We start from the raw sequence: 16,770 nt of genomic DNA, 5'->3' as shown, positions 1-16,770 counted from the left end.
TCAGTTAAAGAAGAATTCTACTAATTTTTTTTTAAATTCTGTATCATTTATTTATTAAAAGTTAAAAACAAAACATTCAGAGTGGGGCTGAACGATTTGTGGAAAATATCTAAATGCAATTTTTCCAACTACTATTGTGACTGAAATTTAAATTGTGTTTTTTTCTTTTAATTGAGATTCTGAGACTCGACCCCTAAACGTAGAGTATCAAACTGCCAGTAAGTTGTGTTTGTGATGTCACAACACATGGAGGTTTGGTTGCCTCTGATTGGTCTAACTCACCTACAGGCAGTTCAGAAACTCTTATCGAGTTCAGTTTCCCCTCTTAAAACTTAAAACAATGTTTTTGCTAATGTACACATTTGATAAAGATGGTTCTTCAAGGCTTCTTCAATAAAGACAGTGGTTCTGTGTAGAACCATAAGGGTTGCTAAGAAAAGCAACCCTTTTGCATGCATAAAAAGTTCTCTGCGTGGTGAAATTGTTCTTCAGGTTAATGGAGAATGTAATGTATATGGTTCTATATATAACCTTTTTGAAAAGAGTTCTCTATTCTCTATAGGACTGGTTCTTCAGACTGACACATTCTCCAGTCTGAAGAACCTTTTCACCATGCAAAGAACTTTTTATGCATGCAAATGGGTCCAGGTATTCATAGTTCTATATAGAATGACTGTCTTTTCTAAAGAACCTTTTTTTAAGAATGTTGAAGAACTTTTTTTTTTTAAGTGTGGGCTTTGAAAATTGCACCGATTTAAATTGCGATTTTGATATATAATCTTTCAGCCCTAATTCAGAGTGGTTTCTTGTGAAATTGTGTTGTGCGTTGTAGTGAAAAGTACCAATTTTGGTTTCTCTGGGAGGAATCAGGGGTCACCACAACACAATTTTATTTGTTTACTATCCAAAATGACCTGTGAACCTACATGTGTTTTCTGATTTTTTTATATATAATGCTCATGATGGTAAAATAGAGGTAAATCTTGAAGGTTTTTAGGTAGGCTTTAAATACCCTGCATGTATCTCTCCGCCATGAATATATTAAAAAATACTTTTTAGACCAAAACCTTCTTAAAACTCTGAAGAGGAACTATGTCTCAGGCAGCAGATTCATGACAATTTTATGTAGAGACAAAAGATCTGGTTCCTATCACCACCACTGTGCACAATTTAAGTTTTTCTAGAACGGAGCATTTCATACTCTAAATGACTTTGTTTCATAATGTATTAATTATGCAGAAATTTTCAAAATCAGTGGAATTCCCTTTTAACAGTTCAGGTCCACTGTGAGAGTGAAAGGATGAACTTATTCCACATGGACTAGTAGTGTCTGATCATGGCCTCAGAAAAGGCTTCATAGCAGCACACACATACAGTCATATAAAAAGTTTGAACACCCCTGGTCAAATTACTATGTGTTGATATTCTAAGTTAAAATAAGTTAACACATCCTCTACAGACAACACACTTAAATATGGCATTTTCTGCACAATTTCTGTTTATGTTTCTAAATTTAACATATTGCAAAAAAGAAAAATATATACAAATAAATAATAATAATAATAAATGGAAAAACAAAATATAAAGTGTGCCACAACTTTTGCACAGGGCACATTTTATGTTTTATTTTTCCCCAATATGATAAATTCAGCTAATAAACAGTAATTGTGCTGTAGGAGATTAGCATTACTGCTACTGAGTGCTTATTGGTTGGCATTACTGCTACTGAGTGCTTATTGGTTGGCATTACTGCTACTGAGTGCTAATTGGTCAGCATTACTGCTACTATGTGCTGATTGGTTAGCATTACTGCTACTGAGTGCTGCTTGGCTGGCATTACTGCTACTAAGTGCTGATTGGCTGGCATTACTGCTACTGAGAGCTGATTGGTCAGCATTACTGCTACTAAGTGCTTATTGGTTGGCATTACTGCTACTGAGTGCTGATTGGTTAGCATTACTGCTACTAAGTGCTGATTAGTTAGTATTACTGCTACTGAGTGCTGATTGGTTGGCATTATTGCTACTGAGTGCTGATTGGTTAGCATTACTGCTACTGAGTGCTGATTGGTCAACATTACTGCTACTGAGTGCTAATTGGTTAGCATTACTACTACTGAGTGCTGATTGGTTAGCATTACTGCTACTAAGTGCTGATTGGTTAGTATTACTGCTACTGAGTACTGATTGGTTGGCATTATTGCTACTGAGTGCTGATTGGTTAGCATTACTGCTACTAAGTGCTGATTGGTTGGCATTACTGCTACTGAGTGCTGATTGGATGGCGAGCTAATCAACTTATTGGCTGAGTGAAGCAGTTCAGGTCACTGACATCATGTATATACATAAGGTCTTACAACTGGAGGTTAAACGTGCTCAAAAATGTAACATGTGTTACTTATAAAAATATAAAATATAATAATGTGTTAAAAATGAACTGAATACTGAATTGTTCTATAACCATTTACGAACTAGGATTTTGCACAAAAGCTCCATAGGAGTCTATTCATTTTGGACTCACTCAGGAGCACCTTCTAGTGTTTGGCAAACTTGGAAAACATTACAGAGTGGCAGTTCTCCTCACTACAAATCAGCACAGTGCAGTACAGTTGTACCGGTGCAGCGCTGCCTGTGTTATCCACCTGGAAGTACGTTCTTTGCTGTTGTGACGTAAAGCTGATTTGTCCTACACCACACTTTTGTTATAACTTCGACTAATAAGGGCTAAAGTAGGCTACATTTTCCTAATGGCTTCCTGAGGAAGAAACTGTCTGACTCATATCGACTTTTATGGCATCAACATTCGCTCATATCTGGGGGTGGATGGAGCATGGTTGATGTGCAACTGGCCACCCCCCTCCCTTCTTTAACGAGGGTGGGGGTTAATGGGCCGTTGCTAGTCCCCCCCCATGGCTCCCTCCACGCGGGGGCCGCCAGCTCCTGCTCTCCAACACTTCAAGTCTTCTTCCCTCCGGCGCCACAGCCCCATCTCCATGGCGATGCAGGCCGCTCGGGGCCCTAATTGAAGCGCTCGCTCAGCTGGAGGCGTCTGAGGAGCTGAAGGGCCGCCGATCATCTGCAAACTGAGGGGGCTGGAGAACAACAGCGAGACATTAAAGGGGCCATAATCTTCATTTTGCTTGTATTTTTGTTTTCCCCTTGACGCCCACTTATAACATTTGTGTGGGTTTATGTACCAAAAACAATGACAATCCAGTTTTACATTATCATTTTCAAACCTCTTAGAATTAAACAGGCTGTTTTTGTTCATGTGCTTTTAAAGGGCCCGTGTTGTATATTTTCTTTTCTTCTTTCTTCTTGTCTTCATTTGTGTGAGTTTAGGTACCAAAAACAGTCGTAATATATTTTTATTTGAACTTCAAACTCAATCAAACTCTCTTTTCCCTAAGAATTAAACAGGCTGTTTTTGCTTGTGTGCCTTTAAGACTGACATATGTAAATGATCTCTGTCCTGATTGGCTGGCCTGCATGATGCTTCATTAAAAAATCAGTCCAGAGTGAAACATTCTATACAACTTCAGCATGAACGGATTGGGCTAAACTGCTGTAGCCTGAATATTTAATTTGTTTTTGTGACATCACATAATTTCTTAATTAAAAAGGGCAGCTTCATTTCTTGTAGATTTACATACCACAGCAAAAGCTTTGAAATATTTTTCTGAGCAACTTTGAATATTTCGAAATAATGAGGAAGACCCATTTTTTTGTTGATATGGGCCTTTTAAGATTGATATATATGTAAATATACACCGATCGGGCATAACATTATGACCACCTCCTTGTTTCTACATTCATTGTCCATTTTATCAGTTCCACTTACTATATAGGTGCACTTTGTAGTTCTACAGTTACAGACTGTAGTCCATCTGCTTCTCTGCATACTTTGTTAGCCCCCTTTTACCCTGTTCTTCAGTGGTCAGGACGGCCATGGACCCTCACAGAGCAGGTACTATTTGGGTGGTGGATCATTCTCAGCACTGCAGTAGCACTGACGTGGTGGTGGTGTGTTAGTGTGTGTTGCGCTGGTCTGAGTGGATCAGACACAGCAGTGCTGCTGGAGTTTTTAAACACTGTGTCCACCTCAGTGTCACTGCTGGACTAAGAATAGTCCACCAACCAAAAATATCCAGCCTACAGCATCCTGTGGGCAGCATCCTGTGACCACTGATGAAGGACTAGAGGATGACCAACACAAACTGTGCAGCAGCAGATGAGCTATCGTCTCTGACTTTACATCTACAAGGTGGACTGACAAGGTAGGAGTGTCTAATAGAGTGGACAGTGAGTGGACACAGTGTTTAAAAACTCCAGCAGCACTGCAGACCAGCACAACACACACTAACACACCACCACCACGTCAGTGCTACTGCAGTACTGAGAATGATCCACCACCCAAATAGTATCTGCACTGTGAGTGTCCATGGGGGTCCTGACCACTGAAGAACATGGTAAAAGGGGGCTAACAAAGTATGCAGAGAAGCAGATGGACTACAGTCTGTAATTGTAGAACTACAAAGTGCAGCTATATAGTAAGTGGAGCTGATAAAATGGACAATGAGCGTAGAAACAAGGAGGTGGTCATAATGTTATGCCTGATCAGTGTATATTGTCCTGATTGGCTGGCCTGTATTGTACCTCATTCAAAAAGTATTCCAGGCTGAAATGGAGGGAACAATCCAATAAGTTTGGACTGAAAAACTCAAATACACTGAAAATACTAAGCTTCAGTCGCTCCTTCCGGATGAGGGGGATGCAATCATACCTTTGCTTCCTGACAGACGTGAATAGACATTCCTTTTCCCATATCTTCTTTTCCAATAACTCTGCTACAGACTATCTACAGGAGCAACATTCCTCTTCGCTTCAATGGGGCTAAACTACAGTAGGCTAAATTGTATGTAAATGTTCATGGTTATGACATCACAACTATAATGAATCCAAATGGGGCTATTTTTACGCTTAGGTGTCATATGTGGGCAGCATAGGGCTGGAGAATGAATGGTAAATTTTGAAACTTTAACTGTGTTTTCATACTAAATAAAACTCTTATTTCAAAAAAGCAAGGAAAACTGGCTTTTCCATGATGTAAAGTGCGCCGTCAGCACTCTGTCCCCATTGGTAATTCAGGGCTGAGCTCCATCCGAAATGAGAGGGCTGTGATTTTTTTTCTGGGAGCGCACGGCTGCTCCTTTAATGTGCTCGGATATGCAAAGGCCCTTTGATAGAGGCTGAGGATGCTGCGCTTGGTGATCCAGTGGTGGTTATTAGTGAGGAGTGGTCCACTTTACTCTCCGAGGGCCGCAGAACTCTTCGATGGCTGGGCGGAAGGCTGGAAATAGTTCTCTTCCATGGAAACAGCGGCTATTGATTTCAGGGTTTTTTCTCCTCTCGTAAGTGCACATCATATAGACTTCCATTCAAAAGTTTGAGCACACCTAACATTCCAAGCTACCTTGTTTTAGTACAAATGAGCAAGTTCTCTTTGTCGGTTGAAATAACTGAACATATTACACCTTAACAGGTTTATTTGGAGGCAGTGCTACTTTGGGAATAAACGCAAAGGCCACACACTGTAAGCTCTTGCGATGTCAGCACTCATCAACACTCCAACCTTTTTGACAAAAAGAGCTTCATCTACTGTTCTTCTAACAGTAGACTGGAAGCGAAAACTGTTAAACCATTAGTACATTTGGGTGGAGCTAAGAGGGGAACACTTATGGCTTTCTAGGCCTTCAGAAAATTGTCTATAATTTTTAGTTGATTTGTATTCAATATATTCATGCTTGTATTTGAACTCTGCAAGCATTACAGTACTACTCTACTACTCTATTTCTATTGTTTTGTATAGAAAGGAAACAAAAGGTTAAATTCTTGAAATGTCCAGCAGAAAACTGGCCAGTCAGGAATTGTTTTCTTTGCAGTATCTAGGCAGATACAGCTAAGCAACTCTCTAATTGGTTAGGACTTCAGGAGCTGAAGCGAAGACCTAACATGTTAGATTAACTATCAGCATCTTAGGAAGTGACAGTGGAATCAACCAATCACAATCTGCTTTATAATATGTGGGACAAATTTTGTGAGAAAAAAAATAACTGGAGCCTTCTGGAAGCCCTAGATATGTTACTGATTGTGAATACGAGTGGCAGCCTTTAAGCTGTATGCCCAATTTTTTCCTTTCACCTTAAATGCTGCTGCAGTTATATTTTCACACCAGTTAAGGTGGGAAAATGTCTTAGCTTAACGCTAACAAACAATCATTGAGGTGGAGTTTTTTCTCGAGTTTTGACATTTATAGCCCAAATGAAAGGCATAGGTCTAATAGTCAAGGTTTGCCACTGGTGGGGGGCTAAACTGCTGTAGGCTAAATAGGCAAATATATGTAAATGCATTCATTTTCGTGATATCACAATAACAGTGAATTCAAAAATGTTAGTTTGTTTGCAGCTTAGTTTTCATATATGGACTGTACAGACTGGAGAATGGATGGTACACTTTTTAAAGGTTTACATACTACATCAAAAACTTACCCAAAGGAATAGCACATACCTGTTTCGTGCTAAAGGAGTACTCCAGAATTTCTGAACCTAATCTGACACATTTGTACCCTATGGTCAACTACCACAGACAATCACTCTGATACCTTTCCTTTTACTTAGAAAAGAACTGAAAATACATTCCCTCAAAACACACTCATAGTGGAAGACAGTTCACTGTAAAAAATGATTCTCCTATGTTTTTTTTTTTTTAATCACATTTGTTATACTTGCATCTTAGATTAGGTCAATAGACAGCTTAAACTGAGCTTATTCAAAAAGGAAAACAAAAAAACATGAATATGCATATATTAATTAGCTCTGTTCTGATTGGATTCAAAAAGCAGTTCAGACAGAAAAATTCCTTATAACTTCATAACTTAATGGGCGAGGCTAAACTACTGTAGGCTGAAAAGGCAGATATATGTAAATATGTTGGTTTTCATGACATCACAAGAGCAGTGAATTCAAGATTTCAAAAAATTTAGAAATTGTAATGTTTGAATTTTATATCAAAATATTTTATTTACAAAAGCAAAGACCTTTGAAAATTCAGATTTCAAAAGAAGGTCCTAAATTTTATGGGCAGTGTACATCAGCCTTATTTTCACATTCCAATAAATGTAAGTGTAGACGCCAAGTTATCTTGATGCAGTAAACTGAAAAAGAAACAGCGTGAGTCATTATTGTACCTCAGTCTTTGGTTTTAGTACGTAAGTGATGTACAGTGACAGATCCCTTCTTCCAGCACACTGTCCTCCAGCAGGCTTTCCTCTTGTTGCTTGGTCTTTTGGATGCTGTCTGCAGGTATTTTGGGGCACTTGACACCCCCCTGTGCGCTCAGCAGCTCTGGGGGATAAACGCTGTGCTCTCTCAGCGTGTTGTGGACGGTGAAAGTGGAGTAAAAAAGCTCCAAACGCACCTCATCTCTCACTGTGTTTAATGGTCTATGGGCCGAGCGGCTGTACTGAAGCTATTAGTTTTATGTATTATGCATTGTACGCAGTACAGGAGCGATTTATCATTCGTCTCTCTCTCTCTCTCTCTCTCTCTCTCTCTCTCTCTCTCTCTCTCTCTTTCTGTTCCTTTTTTCCTTTTTTCTGTTTTTTTTCTCTTTGAATCTGTTTTTTCTTTCCCTTTGTTTCTTTCTTTCTCTCTTTGAATTTCTCTTTATCTGTTCTCGTCTTCATGCTTTCTTACTCATTTTCTGTCTCCCTCTTGCTCTCTCTCTCCTCTCTCTCTCTCTTTCAGTCTCCTTGTTTTATTCTTTTATTCTCTCACTCTGTCTCTGTCTTCCTCTCTTATTTTCTTTGTCTTTCATTCCTCTTTCTCTCTGTGTTATCTCGCTCCTCTCTCTCCTCTCTCTCTATCCACTATTCGATCTCCTGGACAGAGAGCTGAGAGGGCTGGGGTTTTGCTGTTTTGTAGTATTGTTTTGTATATGTATATTTTATGTATGTATATGTTTCACTCTTATATGTATGTTTTTGTACTCTTAAAGCTCAGTGTTCTAAATGTACTTTGGCTAATGTCTTAGTGGGACAAGCAAAACTAGCAATCTGGGAGTCCTTCAGATCGGTGTCTGAAAGGCAGGACGCAGGTGCCTTAGATGTGTTATGAGCCTTAATGGAATCACACATCAGAACTGAATTTGTTTTTACTCATAATATTTCTGGTTTTGAGAAAAGGTGCGTGCTAGGCGAAGCTCTGTATATCGCTGCTGTCGAAAGAAAACCTCCAAAAATCTCCATTTTTGTTGTTTTTCAGTTTTTGACATAAATTTCATGATCAATGGACCAGAAGAAATGGCCCAAAATGACTTGGAAAAAATTCTGGTTCCACTGATTGACATTAAAAGCAAAGTATGTTTTTCCTTCTACTGTAAAGTTACTATTTGAGATATGAGGTTTTGTTCCGTCAACAGCGATACGTTAGTGATATGTGTTATTATTCATCATCTTTATGAACTCCTCCCCCTTAACATTGTTTTTCTTCCTCTCCTTAACCTGTAAAAGCTTTTAATAATGCTTTAATAAAGGTTTTTAAAGTTGTTCTCTCTCTCTCTTTCTCTTCACTCACTCACTCACTCACTCTCTTTTTCTCGATTTCTCTCTCTTACACTGTCTTTCTCCTTCTGTCTCTGAATTTTGTTCTCTTGCTTTCTTTTTCCCACTCTGTTTTCCTCTCTGTTTTGATGTATTTTCTCCTCTTTTTCTCTCTCTCTCTCTCTCTCTTTCCCAATTTCTGTCTCTCTCATACAGTCTCAGTCTTCTTTTTCTCTCACACTCTCTTGCTTTCTTTTTCTTACTCCATTTTTCTGTTCGTTCTGTTTTCTCTTCCCTCTTTCTCTCTTTCTTTTTCTCTATTTCTGTCTGTCACACACTCTTTCAGTCTCTCCCTCTCTCTTTCTCTCTGTATTTTTCTCTTGTTCTTTTCCTTTTTCTATCTCTTTCCCTCTCTGTCTGTCTTGTTCTGTTGCTTTCTCTTTTCTCTCTTTCTAACACTTTTTTCATCCTCACTTTTCTCTCTGTTTTGCTCTCTTGCTTTCTTTTTCTCACTCTAATTTTCTCTTTCTTTCTCTTTGTTTTTGGTCTATTTTCTCTTCTTTCTCTCTCTGTCTGTTTTATTCTCTTGCTCTTTCTCTCTCTCTTTCCCCTCTCTCAGTGACTTGTTCTCCTGCTCTCTCTCTCTCTCTCTCTCTCTCTCTCTCTCTCTCTCTCTCCTATTTCCTTTTCCCTTACTTACCTTATTTCTAATCTTGCTGTCTAGAATACTAGACCCAATATAAATAAAGCAAAAATGTAGAAGAAAAAGAAGAACCAATTAGAATAGATAGTAAAACAGTGCAATATGACATTTTAAAGTCATTTCTGTGTCTGTCAGATTCTAGAACAGCATAGAACCAAACTAAAACAATGTATTCAATCATTTACTAATAATGTTAGCATTACAGAACATTATGGTTAAAATCAAAATGAAAAATCCATTACACGTTACAATAACAATAACATGAACGAAACAAAATATAACATTTGCCATGACTTTTGCACAGTCCACATTTTATTATTTTTCTCTAATATGTGAAATTCAAATGCAAACAAACTAATTGTTTATGAAAATGTGTAGAATTGTGTTCTCTGTAGAGGATGTGTTCACTTATTTTCACATCAACAAAACACGTCATTAGACCAGGGGCGCCCAAACTTTTGCATATGCCTGTAAGTAAACTGAAAGAAAGAAGACAGAATTGTGTTGATGCATAAATAAACAAAGCTTTATTCATGTGCAAATGTTTTGAATCCAGTATGTTCAACGCATTATTTTTTCAGTTTAGAATAAAGAGAACATACATAAATAAAAAACAGCACACAACACAAGACAAAACTCTATAAAGATGTCTATAAATATCCAGTCAGAATGTGAGCAACTCAGACAAACAAAGCTACTCGCTTTCAAATGGCTGGCAGTGTTATAGATTGCGTTAATGACTCTAATAAAAGTATTTATGTATTAATAGTGGATACAATGTTTGGTAAAGTTAAAACACTTCCAGTGAGAGCTGTGGTTGGTGTGGAATTGTTTTGTGAAGACAACATTGTGTCACATGCCAAATTATCAAGAGCACGTTCTTTTAGATTGTTATTGTTCTCGAGAAGTCGGGGACAAAATGAAAGATATGGGACTTGGAATAGAAATAAATATAAAATCCATTTTTTGTGGAATCGAATGATGATAAGACTAAAATCAAGCGTGATTTTCTGTGGTTTGTTATTTGCATTGTGAAGCCTAAACAAGGTGTAGAATGACTATTAACCAGCAACTTTTTCCAAGTGAAATATTTTTAAAAACATTCAAACTGAACTGAAAAGACTGAGAAAAATGAATACGTTGTTTAAAGAAATGGACTTATGGGACTCTTAATCTGTAGATTTAATTAATCTAAAAGACTCTAATATAAAGATTGTGGTTTTTATGCTCTGTTCCTTTTGTATTTTGATGAAATCTGAATAAACTATGTAAAAATGAAAGGTGCTAGAACTAAATAAACACTGGTCTTCTGCTGTCCATGGTGCTGAATCAGCTTTGTGCTATTAACCTCCACTAAAGCTATGCCAGATCCAAGGCTTTAGTGAGTCCCCGTATGGGAAATTGTTTTGTCTTAAAATCTTTTCGTATGCTCTAAAAAACAGCTTCCTAAATGGTTTCTGACTTGGTTCCTTTAGCAGGGATAGAACCCCTACATTGTGTAGAGGTTCTTTCAACTTTAAAGAGGTTCTTTGTACAGCTCATTTAAAGAACTACCCATTGAAAAGTTCTTTATGGAACCAAATTGACAACAACAACAACAACAACAATGACAACACAGGCAGATAAATGGAAAAAAGTCAAAGAAATGACAATGCATTTTCTGTACAGTTCCAGATTACAGAAGAAAAAAAAAGGGCCTGCTTTACATTCAGGTTGCAAAAAAGTCTGTCTGAGCCTGAAAAATCAAACAAATATAAACATATTTAACCATTTTGCACGTTAAGTGTCTGTGTGTTGGGTCCACACTTCAATTACTCACTCATGACTAAAATCAGTTTCTTAGTTTTACTAAATAATTTGTAGCAGTTACTGAATAATAAGGGCTTACAATTAATATTAATTGAAATTATTACAGTAACATGTGGCCAGAAAATCCCCCTGAGATCCTCTGTTGCTCACAGCCTCTTTGAATTGTGTAGCTTTATATTTGTTGTAAAAATCAATAGCACTGTGTATTCTGAGAGTCCACTGTGCTCCCTGATAAGCAGAGGTGAGCAGTCAGTCCATTCACTCAGCTACATGCATTGAAATACAGTTTGTGAATATGTGCCCAGATATTTTCAAGCAATAATACGTTTATACTCAAGTGTATTTCATGCTTTTCCTCACTTCATTTTTGTGCTTCGCTGTTTGTTTCCTATTCCTTTTTTGTTGGGGTGCAGGGGGTTGGGGAGGGGATGGACTCTAGTGGGATGGATACTAGCTGAATGCAATGCATGTATCTGAGATAATTAGAAACCAAACTTTTATTACTTTTCATTACTGAGTATCAACCATTTTCATTTAATAACCTTGATTTATATTTCATTTAATAATAAAAATTAGTGTGTATTGTTTGGTTCATACCCATAAGACTCTGGGTTAAGACTAAGTTTTGCAGAAGAAGGGACCAAGAAGCCCCTCACCATCATTTACTTTTTCAAAAAGTTACAATGCAAAGATGGACTAAAACTATAATATAATAGTGATTAATAATATTTTAGGCTATATATTATTTAATGTCATATTTTACAAAATACATTATAAATATAATGTTATTTGTGTATATATATACACTGTGTATATAATAAATGAAGAAGATAATGAATGTACAATGAACAACAAACGATTCTGACTCTCCTCTAATGGGCTTGACTTTAACATTATTATAAAAAAAAGAGAAGGATAGGGCCAAATGACAGATGACGGATGCTGGATAGACTAAAAACTTCCTCTACAGTTCATTGTTAAAAATAAATGGTTCTTGGCTTGGATGTACAGTTCTAGGTAAAAAACTGTGATTGGTGCAGAACCTTTACATTATCTATACCTTTACAACTGTAATAATGCTCTTATTTCATTGGTTACTTTTGGAAACACAATGGCTAAATTCTTAAAACGCCCAATGAAATATTGTCCAATCAGGATGTTTTCCTCCATTGGTATTTAGGTAGATCCAGCACAGTGAGCTCTTCCATTGGTTAGGACTTCAGGAGCTGAACTGATGGCCTAATACATTAGGTAACCACTAACATATTACTAGAATACTAGAACGCTACTAGACACTAGCTGGAATTATCATTAATTTACAGATTTTTCATTTTCATTGTTTGTCCCTGCTGAAACAGAAACCTTTAAGTGTTTCTGCTGGTTTCTAGTGGTATTGTGATGTGTTTTGGCATTTCTTGATAGGTTGATATCACAGTGTAAAGGACTGTAATGGTTTAACAGGTGTTCTGGGACTGATTCCAGATGCATTGGATGGTTTCCAAATGGGATCTTAAGGTGTCCTACAGGAAACTGGTGTCTAATTGTAACCATTAAGCCAAATCCCATTAAAAAGCAACACCATCAGTTTTTAATCCTAATGGTTCTAACGGTCTTTTTTTTTCAACAGGGTTGACTGACTTTTGACATTTACGGGCCTGAACTGAAAGCTCTAATAGCCATGGTTCGCCACTGTTTATATGCTAAAATAGTAGTAAATCTTAAAAAACAAGTATTAATTGGACACTATTTAGCCGTAAAACACCCTGTGTATAGACCTCTGCCATGAATATATTTAAAAATCTATGTGTTTTATGCCTAAACCTCATCTCAAAACTATTTACAACACTGGCTATGTATGCAAAGATTTTCAGCAATCTGATTGAATTCATTCTGATTTAAGTTTGAGGTGTTTACAAAGACTAGAGGTGTTTGCATGCATGTTCTACTCAACAATCTGATAAAAATCTTCTTTACATGCACACTAGAAGTAATCAAAGTCCAGCCAGAGTGAGAAGAGCAGCAGTGTGTTCACTTGTGTTTTTAATTACTTTAAAAGTATGGCAGACTGAGGAAAATGTACTTCACATTTACTTATTAAAGAAGGGCCGGGAGTAAATTGTCATGTCCTGCAACATTCTGAGACCATCCATCCATCTTCCTAACTATTTTTAAATCTTTTAAAGTTTGAAGCATAAACTTTGTCCCCTCTGCAGACCAGGGACCAGATTCAAGGTGTCCTAAGAATGAAAATCTTCTTAAATGTGTGCTTTTTCTTAACTTCATTCTTAAGAAAAAAGTTATTAAAAAATATTATTGTTTAAATAACTTTTTGGGAATTCTCTTATTTTCTTATCTTCTTAAGAATTATTCTAAGAACAAGTGGTATTCTTGAAAACATTATGTTCTTAAATGTTTTCTTAACCTTACAAAAGCCTCACACTTATCTTAGGTGAGAGTTGACAAGGTGAGCATCAAAATTCATCAATTTATCAACTCCTGCCTACCCTTGTCTCTTGCTTTCCGCTGTTATACCACAATTACTGTATTTTCCAAGAAGGATTTTTTTCCTGTTGGCGATTTCTTCCACCATCACCTCTAGTTCTTGTTAGCAAATTTGTTTAAACACTTGATTTGATGATTTTCCTCTATTTTGCTGTCCTCTGAGTGGATTATCCCAATAACAGAAATAACAGTTAATACAAATTCTAAATGTATTTATGGTATGGGGTAAAATGCAACATAGCCTACATAAGAAAAAAAAAAAACATAAAATAATTAAGATTATCTTAAGGGAACACTTGAGAACTTGTTGAGTTTTTTCAAGAATTGCATTTACGAACACTGGGCCTCAATCACCGATATCTTGTTTTTCCCTAAATTTGTTCTTGAGAAAAGTCTTAAGAAACAGTCTACGTCAGATTCATGACGTGTTCTTAAACCGCAGAACTGTTTGCACCACACTGAATGACTGTTTACACCAGATCCATTTAATTAAGGAAAAAAGGCTCTTTAGTGTGCAGATTCTGTTCTTCCCTAAGAACAAATCCCATTTAAGACAACACGGGTGAATGTCAGAAACGTGAAAACTGCCTAAGTGGGTTTTAAAGACTTGTTTTTTCTTAAGAACTGTTGGTGAATGAGGTCCATTCTTATGAACCTTTAAGTGTTCGTCTTATGAAGCTTGGAAGCTTTTTTTTTTAAGAAAGTTTTCGTGAATCCGTCCCTGGTTTCTGCTTCCGCCATGTTGAACGTTGTAAACTTTCGTTATGACGCAAACGCACATGCGCAGAACGTACTTCAATTTTCCAGTTGGGAATGTAATCAGATACGGTCGTTTAGGCTATTATTCTTCTATTTAACGGATTATTTACAAGATTACAGGATTTTTTTATGTAATATCTTTCTGTGAGGAGGCCTATAGGGGCATTAAACTCTAAAGACAGCTGGTTCCTATCACTACTGTGAAAAATACCCTGAAGAAGAAAGGACAATTAGTTTACCGTAAAATACCTTTAGATCCATCAAATGCTTTTAGAATCAGCACTGTTTACCTGTTAACCCATTAGGATCCTTTACACTGTGATATCAACCCATTAAAAAAGCCAACACGTTACAAAAGGATTAGGAACCAACAAACTTCATGGTTTCTGTGGGTTTTTAGCAGGGTACTGAATTCGTTTCTCTACAGCGGAGCATTTTACATCAGAGCACTCTGTTTACACCTGATCCATTTAATTAAGCAAGAAGATCGCTGAAACCCCTTTTAAGACTAAAGGGACCTGAGCACCGAGGCAGCTCTCGGTCCTGATACTGTTTTCAATGAACTTCTCCTTGAGTCATATATCTCATTGCATCACTCGCTGCGGTGTGATCTCATTGGCTGCTCGGCGGAAGGTGAAGCGTAAACACCGTAAGGCGCATTTATTTAGCTACACGTTCTCCTTCACGTCCAGCTCGCGTGAAGAAGATTCGATTAGCGCTCGCGCCTCGGCTCCGTTTTCGGAACTTTCAATCGCAGGCGTCTCTCTCTCTCTCTCTCTCTCTCTCTCTCTCTCTCTCTCTCTCTCTCTCTCTCTCTCTCTCTCTCTCTCTCTCTCTCAGTGTCTTCGTGCCTCCTACGTTCTTGCGCGCGCCGCGCGTTGCGGACGTTTCCACACCGCGTGCATGAGTCCGGGAGAAAAGGCAGCCAAAGAGGGATTAGAGCATCATCGAGTGGAGGTCAAAAAATGGTGAGTGCAATGATTTTTCGTTTTCGGAACCTTTTAATAAAAAAGCTTCTTGCATGCCATCATGTATCTCAAGCACGCGCTCGGCTTTTCGGTGACCGAAACGGCTGCAGTGTGCATTTGCATCCACAATTAAAGGAAAAAAAGCGTGCAGTCTGAAGAGGCTTGTTCAGTTGGCTGGTTTCAATAATTGATAAGCGCGAGGGTTGTCTACTGGGATTTAGCCCATGTTTGTGGAGCAGCCCATCTGAGGAACAGCTGATGGGGCACGAGCTCTAATCATGTATTCAAATTGTATCACATACAGTATATATCATATGCAGTTAAAGTATATGATATGATACTCTTGACTGCAGTGGCACAAGTGCTGCAGCCTATATGCAGTCTTGCCTGTATGGTATACTTACTGTGTATGCCTATGTGCTTTGGATGGCTATATATGTCTATATAACTCCTGTATACTGTATCTATATAGGCCTATATATGCCTATATGCTGTATAAGATATAACATATGCATGCCTATATTCTACAGAAGTCTGTACATGCTTATATGCTGTATAAGTCTGTACAGTGCACATATGCTATACAAGAATATGGCTGTATGCTATTTATGCCTATATAATACATATATGCTATGTAAGCCTATAAAATGCCTATATGCTATATACACCTATGTATTCCTATACTCTATATAAGCTTGTATATGCTTATATGCTGTGAGTCTATACAATAGGTGTATGGTTCATAAACCTATAATTGCTTATACGCTATATAAGCCTGTATAATGCACATATGCCAGATAAGCCTATATATGCCTGAATGCTTTATGTTTTGTTGCTGTCAAGCAAAATATTAAAGCATCTTGCTGACAGGCACCCAATTCCAGTGTTACTGTTTTTTCACATCCTACACATGATGTAGCCCTCTGTGTTCCCAGCCTACAGCTTTGCACCTCACGCAGCAGACGGGATTAAAGCTGTCTGAGCAAAATATGGCACCGTAAGCCACTGATCAAAATGCCTGCTTGTCTTTGGGGAAAAGAGTGATGGCTTTCAAACGAAGCCATAATCTGTATGATTTTTGTCAAATATGCTGCTTCTTAGTTGGTTCAGTCTGTGAGCAAGGAGCCCTCGGCACGTTTGAACTTTTAGCTAACCATAAACAATCTGGGTACCAAAGCATTAATAGTCATGGAATGGAATTCATAAATTGTGTTTTTTTTACACAACAGATATTTCATCATCACTATCATCATCATCATCATCATCAGTGCCTGGACTATGTTTGCTGTCTAGACGCTGCAATGGTACATTGATGCAACAGTGAGTCACCACACCAGCCTCATGCTACAGCCCATTAACTGAGAGGAAAAAATCATCATTGAAAATTTCCCTTATTTGTGTACATTGCAGATTTCTTTAAACATTTATAAA

The 16,770-nt window shown here is 37.6% G+C and overlaps 1 protein-coding gene across 2 annotated transcripts in view; it reads left to right on the top strand.

The window, feature by feature from the left end:
* Positions 1–15,215: 15,215 nt before the first annotated feature.
* adcyap1r1a (adenylate cyclase activating polypeptide 1a (pituitary) receptor type I) overlaps positions 15,216–16,770 on the top strand; it is a 58,409-nt gene continuing 56,854 nt past the window's right edge. For both annotated transcript variants that reach the window (XM_036556657.1, XM_036556655.1), the window contains exons 1-2: positions 15,216–15,339; positions 16,569–16,659. The gene's annotated coding sequence lies outside the window, so the exon portion shown is untranslated. The remainder of the gene's footprint in view (positions 15,340–16,568; positions 16,660–16,770) is intronic.

Source organism: Colossoma macropomum, unplaced genomic scaffold, assembly GCF_904425465.1.
Source record: "Colossoma macropomum unplaced genomic scaffold, Colossoma_macropomum, whole genome shotgun sequence".
In the NCBI taxonomy this organism is placed as follows: Eukaryota; Metazoa; Chordata; class Actinopteri; order Characiformes; family Serrasalmidae; genus Colossoma; species Colossoma macropomum.
The sequence above is the reverse complement of the archived record's forward strand: the minus strand, read 5'-3'. Positions and strand labels throughout refer to the sequence as shown.